Source organism: Tachyglossus aculeatus, chromosome 7 (assembly GCF_015852505.1).
Source record: "Tachyglossus aculeatus isolate mTacAcu1 chromosome 7, mTacAcu1.pri, whole genome shotgun sequence".
NCBI lineage: Eukaryota > Metazoa > Chordata > Mammalia > Monotremata > Tachyglossidae > Tachyglossus > Tachyglossus aculeatus.
The window spans coordinates 6575001-6593166 of record NC_052072.1 but is presented as its reverse complement, the minus strand read 5'-3'; the positions used below and the strand labels follow the sequence as shown (position 1 = coordinate 6593166).

Below are 18166 nucleotides of genomic sequence, written 5' to 3'. Positions count from 1 at the left end.
GTAACAGCGGGCTCACAGTCTAGAAGGGGGAGACGGACAACAAAACATATTAACAAAATAAAATAAATAGAATGGTAAATAGATTTTCCCATGGGGGGCTCACAGTCTTCATCCCCATTTGACAGATGAGGTCACTGAGGCACAGAGAATAATAATAGTAACGATAGCATTCGTTAAGCACTTACTACGTGCAAAGCACCGTTCTAAGTACTGGGGAGGTAACAAGGTGATCAGGTTGTCCCACGGGGGGCTCACAGTCTTCATCCCCATTTAACAGACGAGGGAACTGAGGCACAGAGAATAATAATGATGGTATTTATTAAGTGCTCACTATGTGCCAAGCACTGTTCTAACCGCCAGGGAGGTTACAAAGTGATCAGGTTGTCCCACTTGGGACTCAGTCTTCATCCCCATTTTCCAGATGAGGGAACTGAGGCACAGAGAATAATAATGATAATGATAGCATTTGTTAATAATAATAATGATGGCATTTATTACTGCACTTAATATGTGCAAAGCACAGTTCTAAGTGCTGGGGAGGTTACAAGGTGATGAGGTTGTCCCACGGGGGGCTCACAGTCTTCATCCCCATTTTCCAGATGAGGGAACTGAGGCACAGAGAATAATAATGATAATAATGATAGCATTTGTTAATAATAATAATGATAAGGATGGCATTTATTACACGCTTACTATGTGCAAAGCACCGTTCTAAGCACTGGGGAGGTTACAAGGTGATCAGGTTGTCCCACGGGGGACTCAGTCTTCATATCCATTTGACAGATGAGGTAACTGAGGCACAGAGAACAATAATAATAATAATGATAGCATTTGTTAATTAAAATAATAATAAGGAGGCCTTCCCAGACTGAGCCCCCTCCTTCCTGTCCTCCCTTCCCCTCCCTGTCCCCCACCTTACCTCCTTCCCCTCCCCACAGCACCTGTACATATGTATATATTTGTACAGGTTTATTACTCTATTTATTTTATTTGTGCTTATTTACTTTATTTTGTTAATATGTTTTGTTCTCTGTCTCCCCCTTCTAGACGGTGAGCCCGCTGTTGGGTAGGGACCGTCTCTAGATGTTGCCGACTTGGACTTCCCAAGCGCTTAGTACAGTGCTCTGCCCACAGTTATGCGCTCAATAAATACGACTAAATGACTGACTGAATGAATAATAATGATGGTATTTATTAAGCGCTTACTATGTGCAAAGCACTGTTCTAAGCACCGGGGAGGTTACAAGGTGATGAGGTTGTCCCACTTGGGACTCACAGTCTTCATCCCCATTTTACAGATGAGGGAACTGAGGCCCAGAGAAGTGAAGTGACTTGCCCCAAGTCACCCAGCTGACAAGTGGCGGAGTCGGGATTCGAACCCGTGACCTCTGACTCCAAAGCCCGGGCTCTCGCCACTGAGCCACGCTGCTCCCCGCCGTTCTTGGCCCCGCCCCCAGGGGGCGTGGTAGGGGCGCATGCGCTTCAGGGGGCGTGGTCGGTGCAGGCGTTCTTCAGTGGGCGTGGTCGCGGCGCATGCGCTTCAAGGGGCGTGGCCGGGGCGCATGCGCTTCAGAGCGGGGCGTGGCCACGGCGCACGCGCTTCAGGGGGGCCGTATGCGCTTCAGAGTGGTGCGTGGCCGTGGCGCATGCGCTTCAGAGCTGGGCGAAGCCGTGGCGCATGCGCTTCGGGGGGGGCTGCGTACGCGCTTCAAAGCGGGGCGTGGCCATGGCGCATGCGCTTCAGCGAGCGCATGCGCTTCAGCGAGCGCCGGGCGGGCGGAGGGATTTGACCGGGGGCTTCTCGGCCCCACCACGACCCCTCCGCCGGACTCATTCTTCCAACCCACTGCCTCCCCGCCGCCCAGCTCTTTAAACCCGGTGGCGTCCGCCTCCCCCGTGACACTGTAAACACCTGGAGCGGAGGGGCGGTACCCATCGGACTGTCCTCTCCCAGGCGCTTAGGACCCTGTCCTGCACACCATGAGAGACCCAAATCGTCACCGATGGGGGGCGGGGGGGTTGCAAAGTTGTCTCGGACCAGGTGCTGCTCCCTCCCTCCCTCCCTCCCCGGCCCCGATCCCCGCGCGGTTTACCCTGTGCTGCCGCAGGAGGAAGAGGACGGAGGAGGGAGGCCAGGAGACAATGACAGCCCCGACCCTTGTCCGGGGAAGGGGCGTCCGGACCCCGGCGCCCCCCCCAATTGGGCCGGGCCGGAGGATGCGGGGGGGCGGGAACTTCCGGCCGGCGGTGCCGCGGGGGCTGCCGGGAACTGTAGTTTCCATTGGCTCTGTGGCGCGGGGACTGCCGAGACCTGCAGTTTCCAGCGGCGGTTTGGCGCGGGGCCTGCCGGGACCTGTAGTTTCCAGTGGAAGTCTGGCGCGGGGGCTGCCGGGACCTGTAGTTTCCGGCGGGCGTTTGGCGCGGGACTTGTAGTTTCCAGGGGGGCGTTTGGCGCGGGGGCTGCCGGGACCTGTAGTTTCCAGGGGGAGTCTGGCGCGGGGGCTGCCGGGACCGGTAGCTTCCGGCGGGCGTTTGGCGCGGGGGCTGCCGGGACCTGTAGCTTCCAGCGGCTGTTTGGCGCGGGGGCTGCCGGGACCTGTAGTTTCCACCGCGAGTTTGGCGCGGGGGCTGTCGGGACCTGTAGTTTCCAGCGAGCGTTTGGCGCGGGGGCTGCCGGGACCTGTAGTTTCCGGCGGGTGTTGGCGCGGGGGCTCCCGGGACCTGTAGTTTTCGGCGGCCGTTTGGCTGGGGGGTTGTAGTTCGTTCATTCATTCAATCGTATTTATTGAGCGCTTACAGTGTGCAGAGCGCTGTGCTAAGCGCTTGGGAAGTACAAGTTGGTAGCATCTAGAGCCGGTCCCTACCCAACAGCGGGCTCACAGTCTAGAAGGGGGAGACAGGCAACAAAACATTAACAGAATTAACTAAATAGAATAAATATGTACAAAAGAGGAAGGAGGTAAGGTGGGAGTATGGGGAGGGGAAGGACGGGGCTCAGTCTGGGAAGGCCTCCTGGAGGAGGGGGCTGACAGGACCTGCCCTCTGAAAGGTCACCAATGACCTCCTGCTTGCCAAATCCAACGGCTCCTACTCTGTCCTAATCCTCCTCGACCTCTCAGCTGCCTTTGACACTGTGGACCACCCCCTTCTCCTCAACACGCTATCCGACCTTGGCTTCACAGACTCCGTCCTCTCCCGGTTCTCCTCTTACCTCTCCGGTCGTTCATTCTCAGTCTCTTTTGCAGGCTCCTCCTCCCCCTCCCATCCTCTTACTGTGGGGGTTCCCCAAGGTTCAGTGCTTGGTCCCCTTCTGTTCTCGATCTACGCTCTCTCCCTTGGTGACCTCATTCGCTCCCACGGCTTCAACTATCATCTCTCCGCTGATGACACCCAGATCTCCATCTCTGCCCCTGCTCTCTCCCCCTCCCTCCAGGCTCGCATCTCCTCCTGCCTTCAGGACATCTCCATCTGGATGTCTGCCCGCCACCTAAAACTCAACATGTCCAAGACTGAACTCCTTGTCTTCCCTCCCAAACCCTGCCCTCTCCCTGACTTTCCCATCTCTGTTGACGGCACTACCATCCTTCCCGTCTCACAAGCCCGCGACCTTGGTGTCATCCTCGACTCCACTCTCTCATTCACCCCTCACATCCAAGCCGTCACCAAAACCTGCCGGTCTCAGCTCCACAGCATTGCCAAGATCTGCCCTTTCCTCTCCATCCCAACCGCTCCCCTGCTCATTCAAGCTCTCATCCTATCCCGTCTGGACTACTGCATCAGCTTCTCTCTGATCTCCCATCCTCGTGTCTCTCCCCACTTCAATCCATACTTCACACCGCTGCCCGGATTGTCTTTGTCCAGAAACGCTCTGGGCGTGTTACTCCCCTCCTCAAAAATCTACAGTGGCTCCCAATCAATCTGCGCATCAGGCAGAAACTCCTCACCCTGGGCTTCCAGGCTGTCCATCCATCCATCACCTCACCCCATCCTACCTCACCTCCCTTCTGTCCTTCTCCAGCCCAGGCCGCACCCTCTGCTCCTCCACCGCTAACCTCCTCACTGGGCCTCATTCTCGCCTGTCCCATCACCGAAGCCCGGCCCCCCGTCCTCCCCGGGGCCTGGAATGCCCCCAATCCCTCTGCCCATCCGCCAAACTCGCTCTCTTCCTCCCTTCAAGGCCCTACTGGGAGCTCACCTCCTCCAGGAGGCCTTCCCAGACTGAGCCCCTTCCTTCCTCTCCCCCTCGCCCCCCTCCATCCCCCCATCTTACCGCCTTCCCTTCCCCACAGCACCTGTATAGATGTATATATGTTTGTACATACTCCATTTATTTATTTATTTTACTTGTACCTATCTATTCTATTCCTTTTATTTTGTTAGTATGTTTGGTTTTGTTCTCTGTCTCCCCCTTTTACACTGTGAGCCCATTGTTGGGTAGGGACTGGCTCTATATGTTGCCAACTTGTACTTCCCAAGTGCTAAGTACAGTGCTCTGCACACAGTAAGCACTCAATAAATACGATTGATTGATTCTCTGTCTCCCCCATTGAGACTGTGAGCCCACTGTTGGGTAGGGATTGTTTCTATATGTTGCCAGCTTGTACTTCCCAAGCGCTTAGTACAGTGCTCTGCACAAAGTAAGCACTCAATAAATACGATTGATTAATTGTCTGTCTCCCCCTTTTAGACTGTGAGCCCACTGTTGGGTAGGGACCGTCTCTATATGTTGCCAACTTGTACTTCCCAAGCGCTTAGTACAGTGCTCTGCACACAGTAAGCGCTCAATAAATACTATTGATTAATTGATTCTCTGTCTCCCCTTTTAGACTGTGAGCCCACTGTTGGGTAGGGACGGTCTCCAGATGTTGCCAGCTTGTACTTCCCAAGCGCTTAGTCCAGTGCTCTGCACACAGTAAGCGCTCAATAAATACGATTGATTGATCGATTCCAGCGGGCATTGGCGGGGGTGCTGCCGGGACCTGTAGTTTCCAGCGGGAGTTTGCCGCGGGGGCTGCCGGGACCTGTAGTTTCCGGCGGGCGTTTGTCGCGGGGGCTGCCTGGACGTGTAGTTTCCAGCGGAAGTTGGCGCGGGGCTGCCGGGACGTGTAGTTTAGGGAGGGAGTTGGCGCGGGGGCTGCCGGGACCTGTAGTTTCCAGCGGGAGTTGGCGCGGGGGCTGCCGGGACCTGTAGTTTTCGGCGGGCGTTTGTCGCGGGGGCTGCCGGGATGTGTAGTTTCCAGCGGGAGTTGGCGCGGGGACTGCCGGGACCTATAGTTTCCAGCGGGAGTTGGCGCGGGGGCCGCCGGGACCTATAGTTTCCAGCGGGAGTTGGCGCGGGGGCCGCCGGGACCTGTAGTTTCCAGCGAGCGTTGGCGCGGGGGCCGCCGGGACCTGTAGTTTCCAGCGAGCGTTGGCGCGGGGGCTGCCGGGATCTGTAGTTTCCAACGGGAGTTGGCGCGGGGACTGCCGGGATCTGTAGTTTCCAGCGGGCGTTGGCGCGGGGGCTGCCGGGACCTGTAGTTTCCAGCGGCGGTTTGTCGCGGGGGCTGCCGGGGCCCGTAGTTTTCGGAGGGCGGGCGGGGCTGTCGTGGCGCTCGGGCATCCGGTCGCCCGTTGATGACGTAGGGGGTCGGCCCCGCCCCCCGGGTTGTCGGGAGGGAGGGCGGGCGTGGCGGTGTCCCTCCCTCCCTCCCTCCGTCCCGCTCGCCCGGCCGTTGGCCGCCATCGCCCCCATGGCCTGTGGACAGGTGAGATCCCGACCCACACCAGGGGATGGGATCGGATGGGAAAGATGGGAAGGATGGGATGGGATGGATGGGATGGGATGGGATGGGGAGAGGGAGGGAGGGAGGGAGGGAGGGAAGGATGGAGGAGAGAGGGAGGGGGCGGGGCCTGCTCCCAGCTCCTCCCCCTCAGCAGCATCACTCATTCATTCATTCATTCATTCATTCATTCGTATTTATCGAGCCCTTACTGTGTGCAGAGCGCTCAATAATAATAAAAATGATAGCATTTGTTAAGCGCTTACTATGTGCAAAGCCCTTTTATTGTACCTATCTATCCTATTTATTTTATTTTGTTAGCATGTTTGGTTTTGTTCTCTGTCTCCCCCTTTTAGCCTGTGAGCCCACTGTTGGGTAGGGACTGTCTCTAGATGTTGCCAATTTGGACTTCCCAAGCGCTTAGTCCAGTGCTCTGCGCACAGTAAGCGCTCAATAAATACGATTGATTGATTGATTAAAACGGGAATTAAGACTGTGAGCTCTCATATCATCTTCTAGACTGTGAGCCCACTGTTGGGTAGGGACCGTCTCTAGATGTTGCCAACTTGGACTTCCCAAGCGCTTAGCACAGTGCTCTGCACATAGTAAGCGCTCAATAAATACGATTGATTGATTGATTGATTAAAACGGGAATTAAGACTGTGAGCTCTCATATCATCTTCTAGACTGTGAGCCCACTGTTGGGTAGGGACCGTCTCTAGATGTTGCCAACTTGGACTTCCCAAGCGCTTAGTACAGTGCTCTGCACATAGTAAGCGCTCAATAAATACGATTGATTGATTGATTAGAACGGGAATTAAGACTGTGAGCTCTCATATCATCTTCTAGACTGTGAGCCCACTGTTGGGTAGGGACCGTCTCTAGATGTTGCCAACTTGGACTTCCCAAGCGCTTAGCACAGTGCTCTGCACACTGTAAGCTCTCAATAAATACGATTGATGATGATGATGACAAGGTGATCAGGTTGTCCCACGGGGGGCTCACGGTCTTCATCCCCATTTTACAGATGAGGTCACTGAGGCACAGAGAATAAGAAGAAGAAGAATAGTAACGATAGCATTTGTTAAGCACTTACTACGTGCAAAGCACCATTCTAAGCGCTGGGGCGGTTACACGGTGATGAGGTGGTCCCACGGGGGGCTCACGGTCTTCATCCCCATTTGACAGATGAGGGAACTGAGGCCCAGAAGTTCATTCATTCATTCATTCATTCCACTGTTCTAAGCGTTGTGGGGTTGGGGGGCGGGGGGGAGATACAAGGTGGTCCCTACCCAACAACGGGCTCACAGTCTAGAAGGATGGATGATGGCGATGATGATGATGGTATTTGTGTTAATATGTTTTGTTGCCTGTCTCCCCCTTTTAGCCTGTGAGCCCGCTGTTGGGTAGGGACCGTCTCTGTATGTTGCCAACTTGGACTTCCCAAGCGCTTAGTCCAGTGCTCTGCACACAGTAAGCGCTCAATAAATACCATTGATGATGATGATGATAATGATGAAGTTGTCCCACGGGGGGGCTCACAGTCTTCAGCCCCGTTTGACAGATGAGGGAACTGAGGCCCAGAGAAGTAAAGTGACTTGCCCGCAGTCACACAGCTGTATTTAATTTAATTTTATCTATTTAATTTAATGTATTTAAATCGTACTTAATAATAATGATGGCATTTGTTAAGCGCTTACTATGTGCAAAGCACCGTTCTGAGCGCTGGGGAGGTTACCAGGTGACGAGGTTGAGCCACGGGGGGCTCACAGGCTTCATCCCCATTTGACGGATGAGGGAACTGAGGCCCAGAGAAGTGAAGGGGCATGCCCAAAGTCACACAGCTGTATTTAATTTAATGTATTTAATTTAATCATATTTAATAATAATAATGGCATTTGTTAAGCGCTTACTATGTGCAAAGCACTGTCCTAAGTGCTGGGGCGGTTAGTAGGTGAACAGGTTGTCCCACGGGGGGCTCACAGTCTTCATCCCCATTTGACAGATGAGGGAACTGAGGCCCAGAGAAGTGAAGGGACTTGCCCAAAGTCACACAGCTGTATTTAATTTAATTTAATGTATTTAATTTAATCGTATTTAATAATAATAATAATGGCATTTGTTAAGCACTTACTGTGTGCACTGCACTGTTCTAAGCGCTGGGGTGGTTACTAGGTGATCAGGTTGTCATCATCATCATCAATCATATTGAGCGCTTACTATGTGCAGAGCACTGTACTAAGTGCTTGGGAAGTACAAATTGGCACCATCTAGAGACAGTCCCTACCCAACAGTGGGCTCACGGTCTAAAAGGGGGAGACAGAGAACAAAACCAAACATACTAACAAAATGAAATAAATAGAATAGATATGTACAAGTAAAATAAATAAATGAATGGAGTGTGTACAAACATATATACAGGTGCTGTGGGGAAGGGAAGGAGGTAAGATGGGGGGGGATGGAGAGGGGGAGAGGAAGGAAGGGGCTGAGTGTGGGAAGGCCTCCTGGAGGAGGTGAGCTCTCAGCAGGGCCTTGAAGGGAGGAAGAGAGCGAGCTTGGCGGAGGGACAGAGGGATTGGGGGCATGCCAGGCCCGGGGGAGGACGTGGGCCGGGGGTCGATGGCGGGACGGGCGAGAACGAGGTACGGGGAGGAGATTAGCGGCGGAGGAGCGGAGGGTGCGGGCTGGGCTGGACAAGGACAGAAGGGAGGGGAGGGAGGAGGGGGCCAGGGGATGGATGGATGGATGGACAGCCTTGAAGCCCAGGGTGAGGAGTTTCTGCCTGATGCGCAAATTGATTGGGAGCCATTGGAGGTTTTTGAGGAGGGGAGTGATATGCCCAGAGCGTTTCTGGACAAAGATAATCCGGGCAGCAGCGTGAAGTATGGATTGAAGTGGAGAGAGACACGAGGATGGGAGATCAGAGAGAAGGCTGGTGCAGTAGTCCAGACGGGACAGGAGGAGAGCTTGAACGAGCAGGGTAGCGGTTGGGATGGAGAGGAAAGGGCGGATCTTGGCCATGTTGCGGAGCTGAGACCGGCAGGTTTTGGCGACGGCTTGGATGTGAGGGGTGAAGGAGAGAGCAGAGTGGAGGATGACACCAAGGTTGCGGGCTTGTGAGACGGGAAGGGTGGTAGTGCCGTCAACAGAGATGGGAAAGTCAGGGAGAGGGCAGGGTTTGGGAGGGAAGACAAGGAGTTCAGTCCTCGACATGTTGACATGTAAAGTCGACGGTGAGGAGTTCCTGTTTGACGCGGAGGTGGATGGGCAACCGCTGGGGCTTGTTGACGTAAACTCCTGTCTTCGAGGAGTATGCCGGCTAGCCTGGGACAAAACGATGGGATTGGCCGGAACAGTAGGGTAACTGCTGCTTTTTTGTGTGTTGAAGGAAAGCAGATTTCCCAGTGTTGAAACAATCTTTCCCTTTTTTTATGTACGGGCTACTTGATTAAGCCGTTGGCACTCAATCATTCATTCATTCATTCAGTCGTATTTATTGAGCGCTTACTGTGTGCAGAGCACTGTACTAAGCGCTTGGGAATTACAAGTTGGCAACATACAGAGACGGTCCCTACCCAACAGTGGGCTCACAGTCTAGAAGGGGGAGACGGAGAACAAAACCAAACATGTTAACAAAACAAAATAAATGAATAGAATATGTACAAGTAAAATAAATAAATAGAGTAATAAATACGTACAAACATATATACATGTGCTGTGGGGAAGGGAAGTAGGTAAGGCGGGGCGGGGGGATGCAGAGGGGGTGAAGGGGGAGAGGCTAGTTGACTACTTTCCTAGGAATGGCATTAAATTGGCCTTTTAAGAAGGGCTTTGAAGATGAGTAGGACTTGTGGATTGGATTTTAAAGGGAAGGGGGTTCAAGTAAGGGAGAAGAGTGTGAGCAGGGCCTAGAAACTAGGACAGATGAAAGCCAGCTTCTCCTTGCTCAAACTTCCGATCTTCCAGGCCATTAAGTGGGAAATCACAGCAAATGAGTTATGCCCTGCTGTTTTCTTCATGATTTTAAAAAATCTAGTTACAATATAGTTTGTCTTTAGGGAGGACCCCTTTAGCGGTCAATTATAATTGAAAGTTTTCTTGGAAGAAGTGAGATGAAGGATTGGTGACTGAGCAGAACAGTGGGAAAGATTTTGTTTCAGGCTGTAGAAGGCAAAATGGAGAGGAATGCATGGATCCTTAAATAGATCAATCAATCGTATTTATTGAGCGCTTACTGTGTGCAGAGCAGTGTACTAAGCGCTTGGGATGTACAAGTTGGCAACATATAGAGACAGTCCTTACCCAGCAGTGGGCTCACAATCTAAAAGGGGGAGACAGAGAACAAAACCAAACATACTAACAAAATAAAATAAATAGAATACTGTTTAAGCGCTGGGGAAGATTACAAGGTGATCAGGTTGTCCCACGGGGGGCTCACAGTCTTCATCCCCATTTTACAGATGAGGTAACTGAGGCTCAGAGAAGTGAAGTGACTTGCCCAAGGTCACACCGCCGAAAAGTGGCAGAGCCTGAAATCTTACCCATGTCCTCTGACTTACAAATCTACACTCTTGCCCCTACATCATGCTGCTTCCCCTAAGACTCACACTAATACTAATAATTACTAATAATAATACCTAATGCTTCCTACCAGCATGGCCTAGTGGAAAGAGCACGGGCTTGGGAGCCAGAAGACGTGGGTTCTAATCCCTCTTAATCATCTAACCTGAGCAGGTCTTTAGGAACAAGGGAAGGAGAACTGCTTTGAAAGAATCAAGAGTAATTTCAGAGGCAACAAGGAAATGAATAATAGCCTGGAAGAGCAGACGTTTGAGCAAGGACAATGAATAATAGCCTGGAAGATCAGAAGTTTGAGCAAGGAGAAGCTGCTTTCATCTGTCCTAGTTTCTAGGCCCTGCTCACACTCTTCTCCCTTACTTGAACTCCCTCCCCTTTAAAATCCAATCCACAAGCCCTACTCATCGTCAAAGCCCTTCTTAAAAGGCCAATTTAATGCCATTCCTAGGAAAGTAGTCAACTAGCCTCTCCCCCTTCACCCCCTCTGCATCCCCCCCGCCCCGCCTTACCTCCTTCCCTTCCCCACAGCACATGTATATATGTTTGTACGTATTTATTACTCTATTTATTTTACCTGTACCTATTCTATTTATTTATTTTATTTTGTTAATATGTTAGGTTTTGTTCTCTGTCTCCCCCTTCTAGACTGTGAGCCCACTGTTGGGTAGGGACCGTCTCTATATGTTGCCAATTTGTACTTCCCAAGTGCTTAGTACAGTGCTCTGCACACAGTAAGCGCTCAATAAATATGAATGAATGAATGCTCTCGTTATCTATACAGTTTGCATGCTTAATGTTGGTTTCCTCAGTAGTGACAACGTCGTCATCATCCCATTGGACGGATGAGAAAACTGAAGCCGTGAGGGCATCTTGCGCCAGATTAGCCAAGGAGCCGCATATCAAATTGAAACTAGTTGTTGATTCCCTGGCATCTCAAGCTCTTGTCACATTTCCATTTACCTGAATTACCCAGAAAATAATAATGATGATGATGATGATGGGATTTGATAAGCGCTTACTCTGTGCCAAGCACTGTTCTAAGCGCTGGTGTGGATACGAGGTGATCGGGTTGTCCCACGTGGGGCTCACAGTCTTAATCCCCGTTTTACAGATAATAATAATAATGATGGCATTTATTAAGCGCTTACTAGGTGCAAAGCACTGTTCTAAGCGCCGGGGTGTTTACAAGGTGATCAGGTTGTGCCACGTGGGGCTCGCAGTCTTAATCCCCATTTTACAGATAATAATGGTAATGATGGCATTTATTAAGCACTTACTATGTGCAAAGCACTGTTCTAAGCGCTGGGGGGATATGAAGTAATCGGGTTGTCCCACGTGGGGCTCGCAGTCTTAATCCCCATTTTACAGATAATAATAATGATGATGGCGTTTATTAAGTGCTTACTATGTGCAAAGCACTGTTCTGTGCGCTGGGGTGGATACGAGGTAATCAGGTTGTCCCACGTGGGGCTCGCAGTCTTAGTCCCCATTTTACAGATAATAATAATGATGATGGCATTTATTAAGCACTTACTATGTGCAAAGCACTGTTCTAAGCGCTGGGGTGGATACGAGGTGATCAGGTTGTCCCACGGGGGGCTCGCAGTCTTAATCCCTATTTTACAGATGATAATAATAATAATAATGATGGCATTTATTAAGCGCTTACTATGTGCAGTCTTAATCCCCATTTTACAGATAATAATGATAATGATGGCGTTTATTAAGCGCTTACTATGTGCAAAGCACTGTTCTAAGCGCTGGGGAGGATACGAGGTAATCAGATTGTCCCACGTGGGGCTCGCAGTCTTAATCCTTATTTTACAGATAATAATAATAATAACGATGGCATTTATTAAGCGCTTACTATGTGCAAAGCACTGTTCTAAGCGCTGGGGTGGATACGAGGTAATCAGGTTGTCCCACGTAGGGTTTGCAGTCTTAATCCCTATTTTACAGATAATAATAATGATAATGATGGCATTTATTAAGTGCTTACTATGTGCAAAGCACAGTTCTAAGCGCTGGGGGGGGATACGAAGTAATCGGGTTGTCCCACGTGGGGCTTGCAGTCTTAATCCCCATTTTACAGATCATAATAATGATGATGGCATTTATTAAGCGCTTACTATGTGCAATGCACTGTTCTAAGCGCTGGGGAGGATACAAGGTAATCAGGTTGTCCCAAGTGGGGCTCGCAGTCTTAATCCCTATTTTACAGATGATAATAATAATAATAATAATGATGGCATTTATTAAGCGCTTACTATGTGCAGTCTTAATCCCCATTTTACAGATAATAATGATAATGATGGCATTTATTAAGCGCTTACTAGGTGCAAAGCACTGTTCTAAGTGCTGGGGGGGGGATACGAAGTAATCGGGTTGTCCCACGTGGGGCTTGCAGTCTTAATCCCCATTTTACAGATCATAATAATGATGATGGCATTTATTAAGCGCTTACTATGTGCAAAGCACTGTTCTAAGCGCTGGGGAGGGTACAAGGTAATCAGGTTGTCCCACGTGGGGCTCGCAGTCTTAATCCCTATTTTACAGATGATAATAATAATAATAATGATGGCATTTATTAAGTGCTTACTATGTGCAGTCTTAATCCCCATTTTACAGATAATAATGATAATGATGGCATTTATTAAGCGCTTACTAGGTGCAAAGCACTGTTCTAAGCGCTGGGGGGGGGATACGAAGTAATCGTGTTGTCCCACATGGGGCTTGCAGTCTTAGTCCCCATTTTACAGATCATAATAATGATGATGGCATTTATTAAGCGCTTACTATGTGCAAAGCACTGTTCTAAGCGCTGGGGAGGATACAAGGTAATCAGGTTGTCCCACGTGGGGCTCGCAGTCTTAATCCCTATTTTACAGATGATAATAATAATAATAATGATGGCATTTATTAAGTGCTTACTATGTGCAGTCTTAATCCCCATTTTACAGATAATAATGATAATGATGGCGTTTATTAAGCGCTTACTATGTGCAAAGCACTGTTCTAAGCGCTGGGGAGGATACGAGGTAATCAGATTGTCCCACGTGGGGCTCGCAGTCTTAATCCTTATTTTACAGATAATAATAATAATAACGATGGCATTTATTAAGCGCTTACTATGTGCAAAGCACTGTTCTAAGCGCTGGGGTGGATACGAGGTAATCAGGTTGTCCCACGTAGGGTTTGCAGTCTTAATCCCTATTTTACAGATAATAATAATGATAATGATGGCATTTATTAAGTGCTTACTATGTGCAAAGCACAGTTCTAAGCGCTGGGGGGGGGATACGAAGTAATCGGGTTGTCCCACGTGGGGCTTGCAGTCTTAATCCCCATTTTACAGATCATAATAATGATGATGGCATTTATTAAGCGCTTACTATGTGCAATGCACTGTTCTAAGCGCTGGGGAGGATACAAGGTAATCAGGTTGTCCCAAGTGGGGCTCGCAGTCTTAATCCCTATTTTACAGATGATAATAATAATAATAATAATGATGGCATTTATTAAGCGCTTACTATGTGCAGTCTTAATCCCCATTTTACAGATAATAATGATAATGATGGCATTTATTAAGCGCTTACTAGGTGCAAAGCACTGTTCTAAGTGCTGGGGGGGGATACGAAGTAATCGGGTTGTCCCACGTGGGGCTTGCAGTCTTAATCCCCATTTTACAGATCATAATAATGATGATGGCATTTATTAAGCGCTTACTATGTGCAAAGCACTGTTCTAAGCGCTGGGGAGGGTACAAGGTAATCAGGTTGTCCCACGTGGGGCTCGCAGTCTTAATCCCTATTTTACAGATGATAATAATAATAATAATGATGGCATTTATTAAGTGCTTACTATGTGCAGTCTTAATCCCCATTTTACAGATAATAATGATAATGATGGCATTTATTAAGCGCTTACTAGGTGCAAAGCACTGTTCTAAGCGCTGGGGGGGGGATACGAAGTAATCGTGTTGTCCCACATGGGGCTTGCAGTCTTAGTCCCCATTTTACAGATCATAATAATGATGATGGCATTTATTAAGCGCTTACTATGTGCAAAGCACTGTTCTAAGCGCTGGGGAGGATACAAGGTAATCAGGTTGTCCCACGTGGGGCTCGCAGTCTTAATCCCTATTTTACAGATGATAATAATAATAATAATGATGGCATTTATTAAGTGCTTACTATGTGCAGTCTTAATCCCCATTTTACAGATAATAATGATAATGATGGCATTTATTAAGCGCTTACTAGGTGCAAAGCACTGTTCTAAGCGCTGGGGGGGGGGGGATACGAAGTAATCGTGTTGTCCCACATGGGGCTTGCAGTCTTAGTCCCCATTTTACAGATCATAATAATGATGATGGCATTTATTAAGCGCTTACTATGTGCAAAGCACTGTTCTAAGCGCTGGGGAGGATACAAGGTAATCAGGTTGTCCCACGTGGGGCTCGCAGTCTTAATCCCTATTTTACAGATGATAATAATAATAATAATGATGGCATTTATTAAGCGCTTACTATGTGCAGTCTTAATCCGCATTTTACAGATAATAATGATAATGATGGCATTTATTAAGCGCTTACTATGTGCAAAGCGCTGGGGAGGATACGAGGTAATCAGGTTGTCCCACGTAGGGCTCGCAGTCTTAATCCTTATTTTACAGATAATAATAATAATAATGATGGCATTTATTAAGCGCTTACTATGTGCAAAGCACTGTTCTAAGTGCTGGGGAGGATACGAGGTAATCAGGTTGTCCCACATGGGGATCGCAGTCTTAATCCCCATTTTCCAGATGAGGTCACTGAGGCACAGAGAAGTTGCGACTTGCCCAAAGTCACACAGCTGGTAAGTGGCGGAGCCGGGATTAGAACCCAAGACCTCCGACTCCCAAGGCCGGGCCGTTGCCGCTGAGCCACGCTGCTTCTCCAAGCAGCTTGACCTAGTGGAAAGAACCCGGGCCTGAGAGTTAGAGGGCTGGGGTTCTAATCCTGGCCCTGCCATTTGCCTTCCGTGGGACCTTGAGGGAATCACTTCGCTTCCCTATGTCTCAGTTTCTTCATTTGGAAAATGGGGATTGAATCCCTGTTCTCCCTCCCACTTGGCTCATGAGCTCCGGGGACCAACCTAATTAACGTCTAGACTGTGAGCCCACTGTTGGGTAGGGACCGTCTCTATATGTTGCCAACTTGTACTTCCCAAGTGCTTAGTCCAGTGCTCTGCACACAGTAAGTGCTCAATAAATACGATTGATTGATTGACTGATATTTATTCTATTTATTTTATTTTGTTAATATGTTTTGTTTTGTTGTCTGTCTCCCCCTTCTAGACTGTGAGCCCGCTGTGGGGTAGGGACCGTCTCTAGATGTTGCCAACTTGGACTTCCCAAGCGCTTAGTCCAGTGCTCTGCACACAGTAAGTGCTCAATAAATACGATTGATTGATTGACTGATATTTATTCTAGTTATTTTATTTTGTTAATATGTTTTGTTTTGTTGTCTGTCTCCCCCTTCTAGACTGTGAGCCCGCTGTGGGGTAGGCACCGTCTCTATATGTTGCCAACTTGGACTTCCCAAGCGCTTAGTACACTGCTCTGCACACAGTAAGCGCTCTATAAATACGAATGAACTTGAACTTACCCCAGTGAGGGACACGTTGTAAACGCTTGACAAATACCATTAAAAAAAAAAAAATGAAACATCCCAAAGGTCATATAGCAATCAAACTCATTAAATGCTTCAGCTGATCCTACTCACAGACAAATCACCTTTGTAAAAAGCCCTAACAGATGCCATAAGCTTTGGAGTCAGAGGTCATGGGTTCAAATCCTGGCTCCGCCAGTTGTCAGCTGTGGGACTTTGGGCAAGTCACTTCACTTCTCTGGGCCTCAGTTCCCTCATCTGTAAAATGGGGATTAAGATTGTGAGCCCCCTCCTTCCTCTCCCCCTCGTTCCCCTCTCCATCCCCCCGTCTTACCTCCTTCACTTCCCCACAGCACCTGTATATATGTACATATATGTTTGTACATATTTATTACTCTATTTATTTTGCTTGTACATATCTATTCTATTTGTTTCATTTTGTTAATATGTTTGGTTTTGTTCTCTGTCTCCCCCTTCTAGACTGTGAGCCCACTGTTGGGTAGGGACTGTCTCTATATGTTGCCAACTTGTACTTCCCAAGCGCTTAGTCCAGTGCTCTGCACACAGTAAGCGCTCAATAAATTTGATTGATTGATTGACAACCTGATCACCTTGTATCTCCCCAGTGCTTAGAACAGTGCTTGGCACATAGTAAGCGCTTAACAAATACTATCATTATTATTGCCAAGTTCTATTATGGCATCTTAGTGTTATATAGTTAATGCCTAGAGAAGCAGCGTGGCTCAGTAGAAAGAGCCCAGGCTTTGGAGTCAGAGGTCATGGGTTCAAATCCCACCCAGCTCCGCCACTTGTCAGCTGTGTGACTTTGGGCAAGTCACTTCACTTCTCTGGGCCTCAGTTCCCTCATCTGGAAAATGGGGATGAAGACCGGGAGCCCCCCGTGGGACAACCTGATCACCTTGTATCCCCCCAGCACTTAGAACAGTGGTTTGCACATAGTAAGCACTTAACAAATACCATCTTTATTATTATTATTATTTTACAGATGAGAAACAGGCCCAGAGAAGTGAGGTCAGCAGCCAGTCAGTCGTATTTATTGAGCGCTTACTGTGTACAGAGCACTGTACTAAGCGCTTGGGGGAGTACAATATAATAATATAACAGAGTCATTCCCTGTCCACAACGAGTTTACGGCCTGAAGGACGTGACTTGCCCAAGGTCACGCAGCAGACAAGGGGTTGTAGAAAGTAATTATAGCATGGTAAATGGGCGTGCAGTGGAGGCCGCCTCATTTCTTCTGGTTGTGCGGGTGTGTGAATTGAACTCGTCACTTGGTTACAAAATTTGTTGTTTGAAGGGACTTGGGAAGCGCTTTGAATTGAACTCGTCACTTGGTTACAAAATTTGTTGTTTGAAGGGACTTGGGAAGCGCTTTGAATTGAACTCGTCACTTGGTTACAAAATTTGTTGTTTGAAGGGACTTGGGAAGCGCTTTGAATTGAACTCGTCACTTGGTTACAAAATTTGTTGTTCGAAGGGACTTGGGAAGCGCTTTGAATTGAACTCGTCACTTGGTTACAAAATTGGTTGTTCGAAGGGACTTGGGAAGCGCTTTGAATTGAACTCGTCACTTGGTTACAAAATTGGTTGTTCGAAGGGACTTGGGAAGCTCTTTGAATTGAACTCGTCACTTGGTTACAAAATTGGTTGTTCGAAGGGACTTGGGAAGCGCTTTGAATTGAACTCGTCACTTGGTTACAAAATTGGTTGTTCGAAGGGACTTGGGAAGCGCTTTGAATTGAACTCGTCACTTGGTTACAAAATTGGTTGTTTGAAGGGACTTGGGAAGCGCTTACTACGTACCAGCCACTGTTGGAGGTGCTGAGGTAGACACAGGCTAATCAGGTTGGGCATCGTTGTAATCATAGCTCCATCGCCTGCCTTTTGTGTCATCTTAGGCAAGTCACTTCATCATCATCATCATCAATCGTATTTATTGAGCGCTTACTATGTGCAGAGCACTGTACTAAGCGCTTGGGAAGTACAAATTGGCAACATATAGAGACAGTCCGTACCCACTTCACTTCTCTGGGCCTCAGTTGCCTCATCGGTGAATTGGGATGGTGAGGTCCGTGTGGGACCTGTATATATGTATACATGTGTGTATATCGAGAGAAGCAGCGTGGCTCAGTGGAAAGAGCCCGGGCTTTGG

General features: G+C 48.8%; 2 protein-coding genes across 6 annotated transcripts in view; one reads left to right on the top strand and one right to left on the bottom strand.

Moving 5' to 3' along the window:
- Positions 1–2199, bottom strand: part of STRADB (STE20 related adaptor beta) — a 50999-nt gene extending 48800 nt beyond the window's left edge. For all 3 annotated transcript variants that reach the window (XM_038749723.1, XM_038749724.1, XM_038749725.1), the window contains exon 1: positions 2094–2199. The gene's annotated coding sequence lies outside the window, so the exon portion shown is untranslated. The remainder of the gene's footprint in view (positions 1–2093) is intronic.
- A 3509-nt stretch (positions 2200–5708) lies between these two features.
- The window catches only part of TRAK2 (trafficking kinesin protein 2), a 105182-nt gene continuing 92724 nt past the window's right edge, over positions 5709–18166 (top strand). For 2 of the 3 annotated variants that reach the window (XM_038749430.1, XM_038749427.1), the window contains exon 1: positions 15727–15766. The gene's annotated coding sequence lies outside the window, so the exon portion shown is untranslated. Of the gene's footprint in view, positions 5748–15726; positions 15767–18166 lie in introns of those variants that run through there. The other variant, XM_038749428.1, reaches the window with a different exon arrangement.